This window comes from Urocitellus parryii, chromosome X, assembly GCF_045843805.1.
Source record: "Urocitellus parryii isolate mUroPar1 chromosome X, mUroPar1.hap1, whole genome shotgun sequence".
In the NCBI taxonomy this organism is placed as follows: domain Eukaryota; kingdom Metazoa; phylum Chordata; class Mammalia; order Rodentia; family Sciuridae; genus Urocitellus; species Urocitellus parryii.
In genome coordinates, this window is record NC_135547.1 from 17,564,892 (window position 1) to 17,582,196 (window position 17,305).

At 38.7% G+C, this 17,305-nt stretch overlaps 1 protein-coding gene across 1 annotated transcript in view; it reads right to left on the minus strand.

The window, feature by feature from the left end:
- Positions 1 to 14,404: 14,404 nt before the first annotated feature.
- The window catches only part of LOC113194521 (P2R1A-PPP2R2A-interacting phosphatase regulator 1-like), a 53,039-nt gene continuing 50,138 nt past the window's right edge, over positions 14,405 to 17,305 (minus strand). Inside the window, exon 8 of the mRNA XM_077794019.1 lies at positions 14,405 to 14,489. The gene's annotated coding sequence lies outside the window, so the exon portion shown is untranslated. The remainder of the gene's footprint in view (positions 14,490 to 17,305) is intronic.

Consider the following 17,305-nt stretch of genomic DNA (forward strand, 5'->3'; position numbering starts at 1 on the left):
GCCATTAAGATTCCAGACACACCCTACCCCCCAAAAGGCCCCAACTTGGCCTTCATACATTCCGTGTATCTCCCTGAAAGTCCTTCAGTATTCCTTGGTTGGCTCATGCAACCCAGTAGTTGATATAAATCATCTCTTTCATATTATGCTCTAATTTTAAGTCTGAGGGACCTGTGTTCAAATCCTAGTTCTACCATTTACTAGCTACAGGATCTTAGGCATGCTGTCTACACCCTGACACTCCTCAGTTTGTTCACCCATTAAACAGGGGTAACTCCGGCCTTAAAAGGTTTGTAAAGTGTTGGGTATCTAACAGGTACTTAGCAAATGCTAGACCTCTGTTTTCTCTGCTCATTCTTTTCCATGTGGATGCCACATTGCTCACTGAAAAGGAAGCTCCTCTTCTTTTTCCTTTAGTACCTAACCTAGGGTTGGGCACACAGTAGCTTGTTAATGAATCCTTGTTGGCACTGATTTGTTTATATTTATTTTTTAGTTATAGTTGGACACAATACCTTTATTTTATTTATTCATTTTTATGTGGTGCTGAGGATCAAACCCAGGACCTCTCATATGCTAGGTGAGCGCTCTACTGCTGAGCTACAACCTCAGCCCTGCACTGATGGTTTGATGATGCTGACAGAGACCTGAAATGGACATAAGGGAATGTCAGCATTCCATTTCAGAGGATGAAGGGAACATGCTTATTTTTTTTGACAGTACTGGGGATGGAACCCAGGGTGTAATGCATGCTAGGCAAGCACTCTACCACTCACCGACACCCCCCTCACCCCTGCCTACATGCTGAACTCTTTAATTTTTTGATATATTGTTAGAGCAAAATTCTTCAAGTGGTAAAGCATGTCTTTCTTCCAGACATTATTTTAGACAAATATTATGCAACCCCAGTAAGATTAGAAAGCAATGGTTTTATGTACCTTGACAAAATGGCTTCTTAAACAGTTTATCAGGTGTAAAGCAGAAAGAAGAAGGGATTATAGACTAACATGCTTATTGCCACAGAATTGAGAAGATTATCAAAGATAGCAGTAAAATCTGAAATTGACCCAGTTATATACACTCCAATCACTGTCTTGGAACTATATTTCAGTGTGTGGTTACTTGAGAGCTACAATGGAAAGAAGAATGCATCAGGAAATAAAGACCAGAGCTATAGCCCAGATTTGGTCATACCTTCTCTCACTTAGCCATGGCAGACGTGCAATAAATATCTGATGGCTAATTAAGAGAATGGCTATGCTCTATTGGATAAACTTCAGACAGGACCCTACCTTATTTGAATTTATTAAGTCAGTAGTTGTGTGACCTACAGGAAGTCTCACTTTGCCTCTCTGGGTCTCATGCTTCCCATCTGTCTGATGATGACAACTATATTAATATTTTTTTGTACCAGGGATTGAACCTGGTGTTGCTTAACCACTAATCCACATCCCCAGACCTATTTTATATTTTATTTAGAGACAGGGTCTCCCTGAATTGCTTAGGGCCTAGCTAAGTTGCTGAGCCTGGCTTTGAACTCAGGATCCTCCTGTCTCAGCCTCCCAAGTTGCTGGCATTACAGGCATGCGCCACCACCACCCAGCTATATTTATATCCTTAAGCAACTATTAGAATTATAGGAGGGAATGCAGAGGCAAAGCTGTGCAGACTGCGATTGTTTTCTATTATTGTCCGCTATGTAATAGTTACATGAATAGCTTGTGATCATTTGAAAATAATGTCCTAAATCTATTTCAAGGGGGCTGAGCATGCTCTGCCTATGTCATTTTCTTTCCTTACATGTTGGCAAGCCAACCAAAACTAGAGTGAGCAGGAGAGACAGTTGTGTTCTTCTGAGCTAAATATCATAGACAACAGCACTCCATTTCAGGTTCCCAGATGGGTTGGATTTCAGATATGGTTCCTCTTACAGATGGAATCATATTCCTCAAAAAGGTATGTTGAAGTCCTGTGAATGTGCCCCTATTTGGAAAAAGGCTCTTTGCAGATGTAAGGTTTGCCACTATAAAGATCCCTTAATCTGGCATTCTAGAATTTACGACATATTTGGTTTATTAGTGCCGTGTACTTTCTACTTTCTAGAATAAAATCTATGGCTTTAAGAAAACTGAGCATATATAAACTCTAAAATGATTACCCTTTATCATGTGAATTCTTGGAAATGGCTAGGAAGTTTCATCTATTCTTTAATTCTCAGTAGATATTTAACACTGAAGAGAAACATGCAATATTATACTTTTTCCAGGCACATGAACGAAGTATAGAAGAGTCCTCTTTGGCTTTAAATGACTCCCCCATCCCATGATGACAAGCTTCAAGTCATAGCTGATCACTTACTCAATTGGATTTAAGACCAATAAGTGCTATTTAGAGAAACAGTTTCATATTTTAGATATTATCTTTATGTTGTTTTTCATGCATACCGCATAAGCAGGACAAATTCTGTCACAACCAACCCTAAAGGAGTGTTGAGGCTCTTTTGTTAGTAGGGTTTTTGTTGTTTGAATATTGTTAAGGTGAGTCATACAGTCCCATAGACATGATATTCATTTATAATAGGATTAAATTCTGACACATTTTTCTTCTTCTTTGTTTTAATTTGTTCTTTAGCATGGTTTTAAATACAACTTTTATCTTCTAGATCTTATGTCCTTTTTTGCTTTCTTCAACAACTAAAATATATTTTTGTATCTGTTCTTTTTAAAAAAGGTCTCCAAATTTGTGGTTTTTAAGGATTCAGGTAACTTCTTTTGTGAGCTCTGCCCCCCATATTATAAAATGTTAAAAAAAGTTTCAGGTACGAGTTAAGAGAAGGCCTTAGGGTGGGCCATAATCCAACTAGTGTCCTTTAAAAAGAGGTAAATTTGGACACACACACACACATACACACATAACACACACACACACACACACACGAGAACATCATGTGAGACACAGAGGAAAGAAGGCCATATGAAGATGGAAACACAGATTGGAGTTGTGTAGCTGGAAATAAAACACTCCCCAAACAGAAACAGCCCCACCACCCTCTGCCCTCTATGTAGTCCATGGTACCCTGTCCTTATAAGTACATGAATCTACATGAAAAGGACACCCTGGTCTAAGCACATTGACATGTGGGTCTTCAGAATGACATGAGAGCCTGTGTGGAACACTGAATTGCATTCCACATTTTCCAAATACACCAAAAGGTAACTCTCTCAAGTTTGATGGAGAAGAGCAAAAGCAGGCGGGCATGGGATGCACAGGTGTGGGGTATACCAAGCCAACAGCTGCTGCCTGCTACCTTCTGCATGGAGACTATCTTGGGAAAGCTGTAGAGTCCATTCTGGGCCCTGATAAAGACCAGGGAGCTTTCAGGAGAACTAGCCTCATCTAAGGTTTACAAGTGCTATAAAGTATTATGGGCTTTCAAACCAGGCTGCACCTTGTCTACGCCTAGACTCTGTGGTGTTTACCAAATAGTCATTTTCAAATTAATATGTACCCACTGATTAAATGAGTCCTGCAGAAAGGATGCCTACTTTTGCTTAGAACAGAAGTTTCTGGTTGGCCGAGGTTGACAATAGCCATCAATAGATTATAAATCTAGGGAGTCAGAATTTGTGAGAAACATTATTATTTACATAGTCTCAAAGTACTTAACATACATTAGTTATGAAGTACACAACAGAAAAAATGGAATCTTTACAGTGAAAATAACCTGGAAGACATCATTCTGATCAAGGAATCAAAGTTAAAAAATCAACAATAATCTAGCCTATTTGTTTTACTTCTGCCAAAAAAAAAAAAAAAACCAAACATAACCTGATTCATCATGCCACACAAAGGACATACCAAGCAAACTCAAGCTGAAGGACATTCTAATTGACCTATACTCCTCCAAAACGCCAATATAATAAAAGATTAAAAAAAAGAAAAAGGATGAAGACTCAAGGAGATTTATGAGAACTAAGACTCATGACAACTATTTACAAATGTGATCCTAGACTGGATCATGAATGATTAAAAAAATAGCTATGCAGGCCATTATTGGGAAAATTAAAATTTGAAAATGAACTATAGATTCTATGATAGTGTTCTGTATCAATGTTACATTTCCTGAGCTTGATAACGCTATTGTGCTTATATAACAGAATGTCCTTGTTCTTAGGAAACAAAAACACTGAAGTACTAAGGGGCAAAAGGGACTCAATGTCTGCAACCTTCTCTCAAGTGTTTCAGGAAAAAAATTGTATGCTGGCACTTGTCTGTTTGTGTCAAGAGAAACAGTGATAGAGCAAATGTAACAAGATCTTTAGAACAGATGAATCTTGATCAAGGGTATATGAAAGTTCTTTTCACTATTTTTGCATAAAATTTGCATAAGTTGCAAATTAATATTTTTAAAACATAATATTTAGGAGGAGTCAGTGGTAGAGTGCTTGTCTGGTATACACAAGGCTCCAAGTTTGATCCCAGCATTGCAAAATATATGTGTTTTTTTACTTTAAAATGTGTGTGTGTGTGTGTGTGTGTGTGTGTGTATATATATATATATATATATATAAATATATATATATATATTTATATATATATGTTATTTTGAGTATTTAATCATGTGCCTGAGACTGTGCTTGGAGTGAGATATTCAAGGGAGCACAAGTCATGGTGTCTATCCTTAGCTCACAGTGTGGGGGCAGGAGGGACAAATAAAGAGGGGATAATTTTTTTTTATTTTTATTGTTGGTAGTTAAGAGGGGATAATTTTTGCAGGTGATGAAGGCTTCTGTGAGAGCTTGGAAGAGGGTCTGCTAAGCCCAGATTTCTGGGGAAGAGGGTCAGAGGAGTTCTTTACAGAGGACATAAAGTGGGGGGTGCTTAGAGTTGGGAGGCCCGGTGAAGATTTGCAGTGCCAATGCGACATGTGAGCAGAGGAGCTGATGGACTGGGATATGGGGAAGATGCCTGAGCCTGTAGGCAACAAGAAGCCACCTGCTTCCTGAGGACAGACAACAAGGCATGGCATGGATTAGCAGGCGTCAGGGGCCAGGCTGAGGCCGCCATAGCCTCTGAGGTAACATAAGAAGCACAAGCTTACGTAAGCAAAACCACTTGAGGTTGAAAGGTTGAACACAAGTGTGCTTACGGACGACCTTTGCAGTGATGTATACTGAATGTCCGAGGGACATCAGCCCCTAGATTAATAATATAAGTAAGCTGGATAAGGACATGGCCCCAAATGAGCTAGAGCTGCTAATAATAAACAGCGAGGCAGGAAGAGAATGTCAAGTGATCATAGGAAACTAAAGAAGTGATTTTTTTTTGAGAACAGGACGAGCTATACCAGCAATAAGGATAAGGGAGTAGCCAATTAACACACAACAGGATGGAGAGAGATTGTTGTTAATGGGAAAAATTCTCAGAACAGTACCAGGTCCCATAATAAGGGAACCAACGAGGCAGTAATGCTGTTGGGGGAATGGGAATTTCCATTCAGTTATGAGATACAAGAGCATACATCAGAAAGTGTGCAAGTGTTCCTAGCAAGGGCATAGTGGGACTTCTTTTTTAAACTTTAATATTATGAAAAATTTGGAAAACATCATTAGTTTAAACCACATGAAATTGCCAAAATTGAAATATTTTTGACCCACAAAAATGACAATTTCATGTTCCAAATGAAAACAAATTCCCATTTACCCATTCCCCAACCTTAACAGTTATTATCAGTTTCATTTCATCCAAATCCCCCCAGAGTATCCTATCAAATGGATTGGTTTGAAACAAATCTCTAGGGAAAGTTTCGTTATGCTTTTAAGTATTAAAATCTGTAAAAGAGAATCCAATTGTATATACACCTAAAATTGATTAAAATATTCAATTTGTATATGCATATATAGTATTTTAGTGAATTATTTTACTTTCCCATTAAGTTCTATATTCACACGGTTCAAAATTCAAAAGGTGCCCAAAACAAACAACAAAAAAAACACAAGTGAAAAGTCCTTTTCCACCCTTGTCCCCTAGTCAACATCTTTGAACCCCTGTGTGCCTGCCAACAGCTGGAGTCCTCAGAGGCAACCAATCAATATTAAAATTTTTTATGTAACCTTATGGAGCCATTTTATGCACAGGTTAGTAAATAGATTGCAAACTACTCACACTCTTCTGCATACCTTGCTTCTTCCACTTATTAAATCATGGACGTCATCCCATATCGACACATAAAGAGCAGCTTCTTCCTGTTTTTCCAAACACCTAGCATTTCAGTTTATGAACTGTAATTTATTTAACTAATCAAATTACTATTGATCGACTTTCAGGCTGCTGCCAATCTGCTGTGGATACAGTTTACGCTGCAGCAACTCGCCTTACCCAATCCTCTTGCACAAGAGCAAGTAATTAGGTTGGAGAAATTCCTTAAAGTAGAGGTGCAGGATGGAGGGAATGTGACTTTGCAATTCTGGTAGATACTGCCAAATTGTCCTCTTTCAGCTAAGCATTATTTGCATGCTGCCTTTACCCTTTCATGAGGCACAGTATCCTGGGTGCTCCTTCCCTGTTACTTCCCGGGCCCCATTGGAGACCACTTCAACAACTCAAACTCAGAAATACCCCTCTGACTTCAGCTTATTAGTCTCCCTGGACTGCTCTTTGGCCACCCCAGTCACTAGCCCACCCTTCCTCCCCTCTTCTTTCCCAGAGACCATCATTCGCCTCCTAGCTTCCTTTCCTCCTTCCAAGTCTGCCCCATGACCAGCCATTTTAGCTTTGCCAGTGTTGATCTCTGGACTCATTCTCTCTGTGACCTTTGGCAGCACTTGCTCTGCCAATTCCCAGCTCTGTGAAAACCCCACTATGCATTCTCTCCATCACTTGCTCCTGGGCTGCTAGCTATTGCTAGAGAAGGTCATGAAGTTGGCTCCACTACAAAGCCTGGCCAGCCAGCCTTAGCTGGGCCCCAAGGGCTACGACGAAGCAGTCCTTTTATATACCTGTATCAAATTTCTCTCAGCGATTGTTCCAAATCCTCTTCTCCTCACATCCTCTGCCCGACCATTGCCCCAGAACCCTCAGTCGATGGCCTAGCTCTGGATTTCAATGAAAGAATAAGGTTATCAAACAGGAACTCCCTTAGTTTCCCTTTTTCATCTGCTTTCCCCAGTTCCCTGCATACTTGACCGTGGCTTTTGCTGCCCAGTCCCCCAAGCCTCATGGGAAAGAGGTACTTCCTCCTCAAGGTTATTCCTTCTGCTTGTGGCCTTGGCACTAGATTCTCCTGACTTCACCTCACTTAGCCCCATCCTCCTTCCCTTTGGGGAAGCTCTTCCTCCTCACTTGTCTTTCTTCTCAGCCTACAAACACTTCCCTCATGCCTGCGCCATTGTTCCACATTACCACCAGAGTTTTCAAATTTAGTGATCTTTAAAATGATACAAGTAATTCATGTGCCCCTGGCTTCACTTTCTCCACCCCCATTGGCCCCAAAATGTAATAAAATAATCAGAAAATACTAAGAAAATAAAAATCACTCACAATGCCACAACCCAATCATTAACATTTTGATGTTTCTTTCCAATATTTTTATATGCACATATATACATTTATCTATATTTTTAATAAAATTAAATAATAGTATCCATACTATTTTGTTAGAATGTTTTGGACATTGTGTTTTGCTATTTATTAATTTTCTGACTCTAGTGAAATACATTAACTTCTCTGACCGCACATTTCCTCCTGTTTAAAATGTGGACTATTATATTAACTGCCTCACAGGATTGTTAATGGGGATTAAATTTGATAAAAATATTTTTAAAAATACCACCACAGTGCCTGATGCATGGCAAGTTGAATTAATTTTAGTTATTATGCCTTTTTTTTTTTTTTTGGTATCAGGGATTGAACTCAGAGGCACTTGACTACTAAGACACATCCTCAGCCCTATTTTTTATAGTTTATTTAGAGACAGGGTCTTACTGAGTTGTTTAGCACCTTGCTAAATTGCTGGGGATGGCTTTGAACTCGTGATCCTCCTGCCTCTGCCTCCCGAGCTGCTGGGATTATAGGCGTGCAACACTGTGCCTGGCCGCTATTATGATTCTTTAATTTTTTTTTTTGTTGTTGTTGTTTGGTACCTGGGATTCAACCCAGGGGCAGTTAGCCACTAAGCCACATCCCAAGCCCTTTTTAATATTTTATTTAGAGACAGAGTCTCGCTAACTTGCTTAGGGCCTCACTAAGTTGCTGAGGCTGGCTTTGAATTCATGATCCTCCTGCCTCAGCCTCCCTAGCTGTTGGGATTACAGGCATCTACCACCATGCCTTTCCCCTATTATGATCTTCTTGGCATCAGCAAAGATAGCTGTACAATAATTCAGTGAGTTCTGTCACTGCTGTGTCTAAAATTCATTTGGTACATAAGCAAGTATCAATATGTGATAAACTCCAAAAAGCAGAATTTCTGAGTCAAAGCAATGTGTATTTGTATTTTTTAAAATATTTTTTAGTTGTAGATACATGAAATACCTTTATCTATCTATCTATATTTATTTATTCATTTATGGTTCTAAGGATTAAACCCAGTGCCTCAAATGTGATAGGCAGGTGCTCCACTACTAAGCCACAACCCCAGGCTCCTCTATTTGTAATTTTTATACACATTGCCAAATTGCTCTCCATTAAGTGCAAGTTACTATGATTTCTTTAAATGAGAAAGTATTGATGGATGTTGAGGATATTTCAGTTTTTTTTCTTCAGATTACAAGTCTAGGCTGTGAAGAATATCCTTATAACTAAATCTTTGCATAGATCCATGACCATTTATCCAAGGCAAAGGAAAGGAAAGAGTATGAGTGAATATATAGGGATGGGGTGCAAATGGTGTGCACGGGAAACTGTTAGAATCAGTAACAGAGTGGAGAATGGCAAGAGATGAAGTTGGAAAAGAGCAAGATCAGATTATGAAGGATTGTAAATGGCAAAGTCATCCAATCAGTCAGTTACTAAATATGTATTGACCACCTACTACATGCCAAACACAGTTTTAGATAACTTTGTTCATTTACTGAATCAATGTAGGAAAAATTCCTGCCCTGGGAGAGCTTACATTCTAGCAAGGGAAGGCAAACAATAGAAATAAAAAAATATATATATTACTATTAGTTACTACTATTACTATTCATGTGTTAGAGAGTGGAAGTCCCGTGGAACAAAGACAACGTAGAGTAGGCCAAAGGGCATTAGGAGTGCTAGAGGTTAGAACAGGCAACATGCAGTGGTTTCCCCATTATGAACTTTGTACTTACTCTACAAAGAGGAATCACTTACATAAACATTCACTTATATTCATCATCATCTTTGACATAACCCCATATGACTTCATACCTGATACTTAATGAATTTCTTTAAACCAACTTACTTTCCTGGCTATGGATCCTACCTAGTTGCCCTTCAACAGATGAATGGACAAAGAAATTGTGATATATATACATACTGGAATATTACTCAGCCATAAGGAAGAATGACTTTATAACATTTGCAGGTAAATGGATGGATCTGGACACTATCATGCTAAGTGAAATAAGCTAATCCCAAAAAAACAAAGGCCGAATGTTTTCACCAATATATGAAATATAAACCACAATAAAAGGGAGAGAGGCAAGAAGTTTTGTAGGTTAGGCGGAAGAGAATGAAATGAAGGTGGGGGATTGGAATAGAAAAGACAGTAGGACAAGTCTAACATAATTTTTTTTTATGTACATATATGAAAAAATCTAAGTGAACAACACCATCATGCCCACCCACAAGAATGGGAACCTAATTATAACAAGATATATTCCATGCTTGTATAATTTTATCCAAATGGATTCCACTGTCATTATAAATAAGAACCAATAAAATGTTGTTTTAAAGGGAACTTCATAACATTACCATAAATAGAAATGCAGTATCAAGTGCTGTAAAGGTCTAGAGATAGATATCCCTTGACATTTAGTACGGGTCTCTCCCTTCCATTCAGAGACCAGTTTGTAAATAAGAATAAAAAGCACTTTCTAAACTGTGTACTTATTGTTTTCCAGGCAGGTTATTGTTTTTTATTATTCATTTATTTAACTATGGGGTTTGAACCCAGGGGTACTTTACCCACTGAGCTACATCCTTAGTCATTTTTATTTTGAGACAGGTTCTTGCTAAGTTGCTGAGGCTAGCCTTGAACTTGTAATCCTCCTGCCTCAGCCTCCCCAGTGGCTGGGATTCCAGGTGTGCCCTTCTGTGCCTGGCTTCAGCTTCTTGGTATACATGCAGCAGATATGATTCATCTTCACAAAAATAGGAGTTAGGTAATACTGCTGTTGCTATTGGTTTAGGAGGAAAACCAAGTCAAGTGATAAACCTTCCCATGTCTCAGTTTGCTTATAAGTAAATGGGGACAATAAGAAGAATATATGGGAGAGAAGGATTTAATGACTTCTGCCCAGTCCATGTCATGCTTTAGGGAGACTTAGAGAGGGCAGGAAGGGGACAGAGACTCTATCTACATCATTCCCTGGCCCACCAGATGCCAGAAAATGAGATTAGAACTAAATCACTGCTTTGAATTACAAACACCTCCCCCAGAGTTAAATTTATTGGTCACTTTAATTTTCCTAAGAAGAATTTTTAATCATAATATCCAAACTGATTTCAGCCTTGCTGGGGTGGAGATTTTGATTAGAAGAGTGGAAGATGATGCGCTGCTGGAACACCCGCCTCTTTTGGAAGGAGACAGATATTGTATGTGTGTGTGGGGGGGCACCTGGAGGGAAAGAAACAGCAGAAAACAAGATGAGAAGAATCTAAAGACAAACGTGTCAACTTCAGGGATCTCTAATTCAAGTGCTTTGGTGAAAGAAGCAGAATATAACAATAAATAATACAACAGTGGAGAGAGAGGGCCTAGGTCCTGTTAAGCTGCTCAGTCTCAGAAGGTACACTACTGTCGTTCAACTCTCTGAGAAGACAGCCTTGGATTTTTTTTTTAAAGATATTTTCACTCATAGGAAATAATATTGGACTTTGCCCTACTCAAAGAATTAGAATCAGACATGTCTTTTTCTGCTTTCATTATCATTGAATAATGAGAATTCCAGATAATTACACAGATGAACCCAGGGTCAATATAATGTAGTCATCCTGGAATGTGAGCATCAGTAGAGTACTTCAATGCTCCATTTACAAGAGGCCGATGATCCTCCACATAGAATCATTTATTTTTATTTGTTCTGTTTAGATATACATAACAGTAGAGTTTATTTTGACACATTATAAATACATAACTTAGGATCCCATTCTTTTTTTTGGGGGGTACCAGGGATTGAACCCAGGGGTACTTAAACACTGAGCGACATCCCCAGCCCCCTTTATTTCTATATAGTATTTAGAGTCAGGGTCTTGCTGAGTTGCTTAGGGACTTGCTAAGTTGCTGAGGCTGGCTTTGAACTTGTGATCCTGAGCTGCTGGGATAACAGGCATGCACCACTATGCCAGGCTCTTTTTTCTTTCTTTCTTTTCTTTTTTTTTTTTTTTTTTTTTTTTTTTTTGTGGTGCTGGGGATTGAACCCAGGGCCTTGTGCATGTGATGCAAGCACTCTACCATCTGAGCTATATCATAGCCCCCTCAGACTCTTTAAAAAAAAAAAAACATTGCCTAATATATTGTTTGTCTGGTAAAATCCAGCCCCTTTCACCCCTATTAGAACTTTGGTCCTAAACAAAGTCAATGGCACCACCTACCTGGACAATTGCAAAAACTGTCAACATGGTGTCTCTACTTCTTTCTCCTACAGTCCATTTGCTAAGGCTCCTACACAAATCCTTGTACACATGGTTATAGTGACTCTTGGTAAGGGCATCTTTTTGCAATTATGATACCATATAAATCTTTATCTAAAGGGGCCCACTGGATGTTACCCCTGTCTACTTAACTTTTTTCACTACACATCAGTCAAATTACCCTATTAACTATGACTCAAATATGCCAAAAATCTAAGCTAACTCAAATTTGCTCATTCCTTTGCTGAGATGCTGTTCACATCAATACTGATGTGCCTGGAGGATCCCATTCTTGTGGTTGTTCATGATGTAGAGTTTCACTGGTTGTATATTCAGACATGAACATAGGAAAGTTCTGTCCAATTCATTCCACTGTCTTTCCTATTCCCACCCCCCTCCCTTCCCTTCATTTCCCTTTGTCTAATCCAATAAACTTCTATTCTTCCCTCCCCACTATAATTCATTCATTCATTCATTTTTGCAGTGCTGGGTATCAAACTCAAGCACTGGAACATGCTAGGCAAATGCTCTACCACTGAGCTAACATTTCCAGCCCTTTTTATTTTTATATTTTGAGACAGGGTCTCCTGTGTTACCCAGGCTGGCCTTGAACTTTTGCTGCTCCTGCTTCAGCCTCAGAGTCACTGGGATTAAAGGCCTTAACCACCACACCTGGCCTAGTGTAAATATTTGTAAATGGCTTGGAGGAAATTGGAGACCAAAAAAAAAAAAAAAAAAAAAAAGTTTATCATGGAAAAAAAAAGGACTAAGAGCAAAAGAGCTTCATCTTTGGTGCAAAGGAGACTTTGCCTAATGACAGCAAATAGCCTCCAGATGTGATATGTTATACAGACCCTATGTCATAGAAGAAAAGATTACCTATCATAGAAATTCCAAAGGCTGCCCCTGGTTTAACCATGTAGAGAGACATCAGATTCCCTTGATAGCCTGGGACTGCATTATCTAGTATGCCAATAGCTTGTTTCTCCTGCCCAACATTTGGGGAATCCCAGACAAGACTCAGATAACCCTGGCACTTATGCTAGACTTTCTATTTGTAAAGAGGGATTAGAAAAAGTTCGTTGCTTGGTAACATGTGCTTTATAAACCCTTAGATCTTTGGAATGCTAAAATAGAGAAAGTATTTCTACTGTTTTGTTTAGCTTTGTGTTTTTATTCCTTTCTTGTCAGCAAGATCCAAAGGGTGCTTGGTAGCTTTCAAGGCACTCACAGTTCCTAACCAACAGGACCCGGCTAAGTGTCTATGAAGTCAGATTCTTTTCCTGCCAGTGAGGGAGTTCAAGAGGCCACATACACATCTAATATGTCACTAGGACAGCTTCGAGTCATAGTTTCTATTTAACTGAACGTTATCAATCTTGAATTTCTATGTTAAATAAAAGAAGTGTGAAATCATATGAAGCTATTCCTAAGAATTTTAAGAGCCTTAGAAAGAGTCCAGTTTTTTTTTATTTTCTAAAACAAATTAGATTATCTTTTAAAGGAAGTATAAAGTTTAGCTGATCTTTTTTGTTTGTTTGGTACCAGGGATTGAACTCAGGAACACTGGACCACTGAGCCATATCCCCAGCACTGTTTTTGTATTTTATTTAGAGATAGGGTCTCACTGAATTGCTTAGCACCTTGCTTTTACTGAGGCTGGCTTTGAACTTGCAATACTCCTGCCTCAGCCTCCTGAGCTGCTGCGATTACAGGCATGTGCCACTACACCAGGCTAGCTGATCATTTTAAAAAAATATTTATTTTTCAGTTGTAGTTGGACACAATATCTTTATTTTATTTACTTATTTTTATGTGGTGCTGAAGATCTATCCCAGGGCCTCACACGTGCTAGGCGAGCGCTCTACCACTGAGCCACAATCCCAGCCCCTAGCTGATCATTTTTTAACAGTGATAAAATTGCTTGGCAAATACCAAAAACCAAGACATACAAATTAAATTCTTTGACAGCACATATAATCTAATCAACATTTTTGGACAAAATAAACATATTTAAATATATTCTCTTCACTCTCATTGATTGTTTTATTATCTCAAGTGACATTTTACACAACAAACCCTTTTGAAAACTAGTATCTCAAGTCAAAATGTTGTTTCAATGAGCTATATATAGGAACTACATAAACGAACGTGCTGCTAGTAGGAATATAAAATGGTGAAATCACTTTGGAAAAGAGTCTGACAATTTCTTACAAATTTAAACATACATTGACCATATAATATAGCAATTCTACTAGACATTTTCTCAACAGAAATTAAAAAATACACCCACACAAAGGCTTAAACACACATATTCAGGAGTAGGGATATAGCTCAGGGGTAGAGTGCTTGCCTAATATATATGTAGGCCAAGGGTTCTAATCTCCAGAATCACACATTCAAAAAAAGCACAACTGTTCATAGCAGTTTTATTAGTAAAAGTCATCATGTCCATCAAGAGGTGAATGGAGCCAGGCGTGGTGGCCCATGCCTGTAATCCCAGAGGCTTGGAAGGCTGAAGTAGGAGGATCACAGGTTCAAAGTCAGTCTCAGCAATTTAGCAAGGCCGTAAGCAACTTAGCAAGACCCTATCTCTAAATAAAAAATAAAGAAGGGTTGGGCTGGGGATGTGGCTCAGTGGTTAAGCATCTCTGGGTTCAATCCCTGGTACCCTGCAAAAAAAAAAAAAAAAGTAAATGGATAAACAAACTGTACCATATAAATACAATAAAATATAATTTAGCAATAAAAAGTAATGGGGGCAGAAAAGATGGTGGAATGAGATGGACATCCTTACCCTAGGTACATGTCTGACTGCACATATGGTGCGACACTACATTGTGTACAACCAGAGAAATGTAAAGTTGTAAAGTTGTGCTGCAATTGTGTACAATGAAGCAAAATGCATTCTGCTGACATATATACCTAATTAAAATAAATTAATAAATTTTTAAAAAAGTAATGAACTACTGATAAAGGAAGCAATACAGATGAATCCCCCCCAAAGACATTATTGCAAGCAAAAATAACCAAACACCATAAGTATATACCGTATAATTACATTTTTATTAAATTGTATAAAAGATAAATCTTATCTATGGTAATGAAAAGATCAGAGGAAGCCTGGAGCCAGAAGTAGGAGGTGAGGAGGATTAACTACAAAGAATAGTGGATATTTTCTATAGCAATGGAAATGGTCTACATCTTAACAATAAGAATAAAATGGGTATAATCTATAATTTGCATATTGTACTTTGATAAAACTATTTTTTAAACTGTGTGAAAAGTTTTGGGGCTGGGGGTGTAGCTTAGTGGTAGAGCACTTGCCCAGCATGTGCAAAGCCCTAGGTTTGATCCCCAGCACCAGCACAACAACAACAACATCAACAACAAACCCAAAACAAAAACAAAACAAAGAAAAAACACTGTACCAACCTTATAGGGTTGTTATAAAAATTAAAATAGTTAGGAGCTGGGGATATGGCTCAAGTGGTAGCGCGCTCGCCTGGCATGCGCGCAGCATTGGGTTCGATCCTCAGCACCACATACAAATAAAGATGTTGTGTCGGCCGAAAACTAAAAAATAAATATCAAAAAATTCTCATTCTCTCTCTCTCTCTCTCTCTCTCTCTCTCTCTCTCTCTCTCTCTCTCTCTCTTTAAAAAAAAAATTACAATAGTTGGCCAAATGCAGTGGCACACACCTGTGATTCCAGGAACTCGGGAAGGTGAGACAGGAGGATTGTAAATTCAAGGCCAGCCCCATAGCAAGCCCCTCAGCAACTTAGTGAGACCCTATCTCAAAATTAAAAATAAAAAGGACTATAGATGTAGCTCAGTGGTAAACCACCCCTGGGTTCAATCAACAGTACCCAAAAAAGTAAGATGAAAAATAAAAATGCCAGACACGTGGCATATACTATGATTCTAGCTGGGGAGGCTGAGGCAGGAGGATCACAAGTTGGAGCCAGCCTCAGCAATAAAGCAAGACACTGTCTTAAAATAAAAAGGACTGGGGATGTAGCTTAGTGGTAGGGCACCACTGGGTTCAATCCCCAGTATAAATAAACAATTTTTAAAAACTGTATAAAAGAAAAAACTCTTCCAAAGTTGAAACTCTAATTTATTTCTGCTTAGCAAGTATCAAGTATCCTGTATAAACTTTGTACCTAGATGTAGCACTTAGAATTAAGAAACTACCCTTTTGAGAAAGCTAAGTGTATAGGCACACATGCATAGTGGAACTCATTAAGCTCTGTACTATTTGAGCTGGTACATATAGTTTTATCAGGCTCTTTTAAAAAGTTCCCACTGTGTAGGAAAATAGCAACAGGTATGAACAAGCAAAGTTTTCATTAGGCTGCAAAGGATACCAGTGTGTATATTGGCTTAGGCAGGAATACTGGGAGCAGGTCAAGGACAAGAAATGATATTCTATATGAACTCTGGCCTACTGCTGTTGTTTTGTGGAGGGCATTTCAGTTGAGAGGCCAACCAATCTACATGCAGCTAACTCAGATCTAATGGTGATCAAAAGTCAGAAAAACTGGTGCCAATGATGAGGACAGAGTAGAAAATGTTATAAGCCAGGCATGGTGGTGCACGCCTGTAATTCCAGTGGCTTGGGAGGCACTGAGGCAGGAGGATTGTGAGTTCAAAGCCAGCCTCAGCAATAGTGAGGCACTAAGCAACTCAGTGAGACCCTGTCTCTAAATGAAATACAAAATAGGGCTGGGGATGTGGCTCAGTGGTCGAGTGCCCCTGAGTTCAATCCCTGGTACCCCCACCAAAAAAAAAAAAAAAAAAAAAGATTGCAAAGGGAATAGATAACTGAGTGTCTCCTATAATCTTAAAAAATGACTCAGAATACAGCTACCGTGAGCCAGGAAGTATTCAGAAATTATTTTAATCAAAAAACTTTAATAATAACACAATTTTATAGGAACTAATAATGGTATGTGAAAAAATTATTAAGTGTTATGATCACTTCTGCTTGCCACACTTTAAGGATATTGATAAACTGGAAAATGATCATCCCAAAGAAAAATTACTGTGATAGAAAACCTAGCAGGGATGAGAATAGGAAAGACAGTAGAATGAACTGGATGGAACTTTCCTATGTATATATATGAATACACAACCAGTGAAATGCCACATCGTGTACAACCACAAGAATGGGAAGTTCTGGGCTGGGGATGTGGCTCAAGCGGTAGCACACTCGCCTGGCACGCGTGCGGCCCGGGTTCAATCCTCAGCACCACATACAAAGATGTTGAGTCCGCCGAAAACTAAACAATAAATAAATAAATATTTTTTAAAAAAAGAATGGGAAGTTCAACTATGAGAATGGGAAGTTATACTCCAGGTATGTATAATATGTCAAAATACATTCTATTGTCATGTGTAACTAAAAAAAAAACAAATTAAAAATTAGCTGGGTACAGTGGTGCACATCTGTAATCCCAGCAGCTTAGGACTGAGGCAGGAGG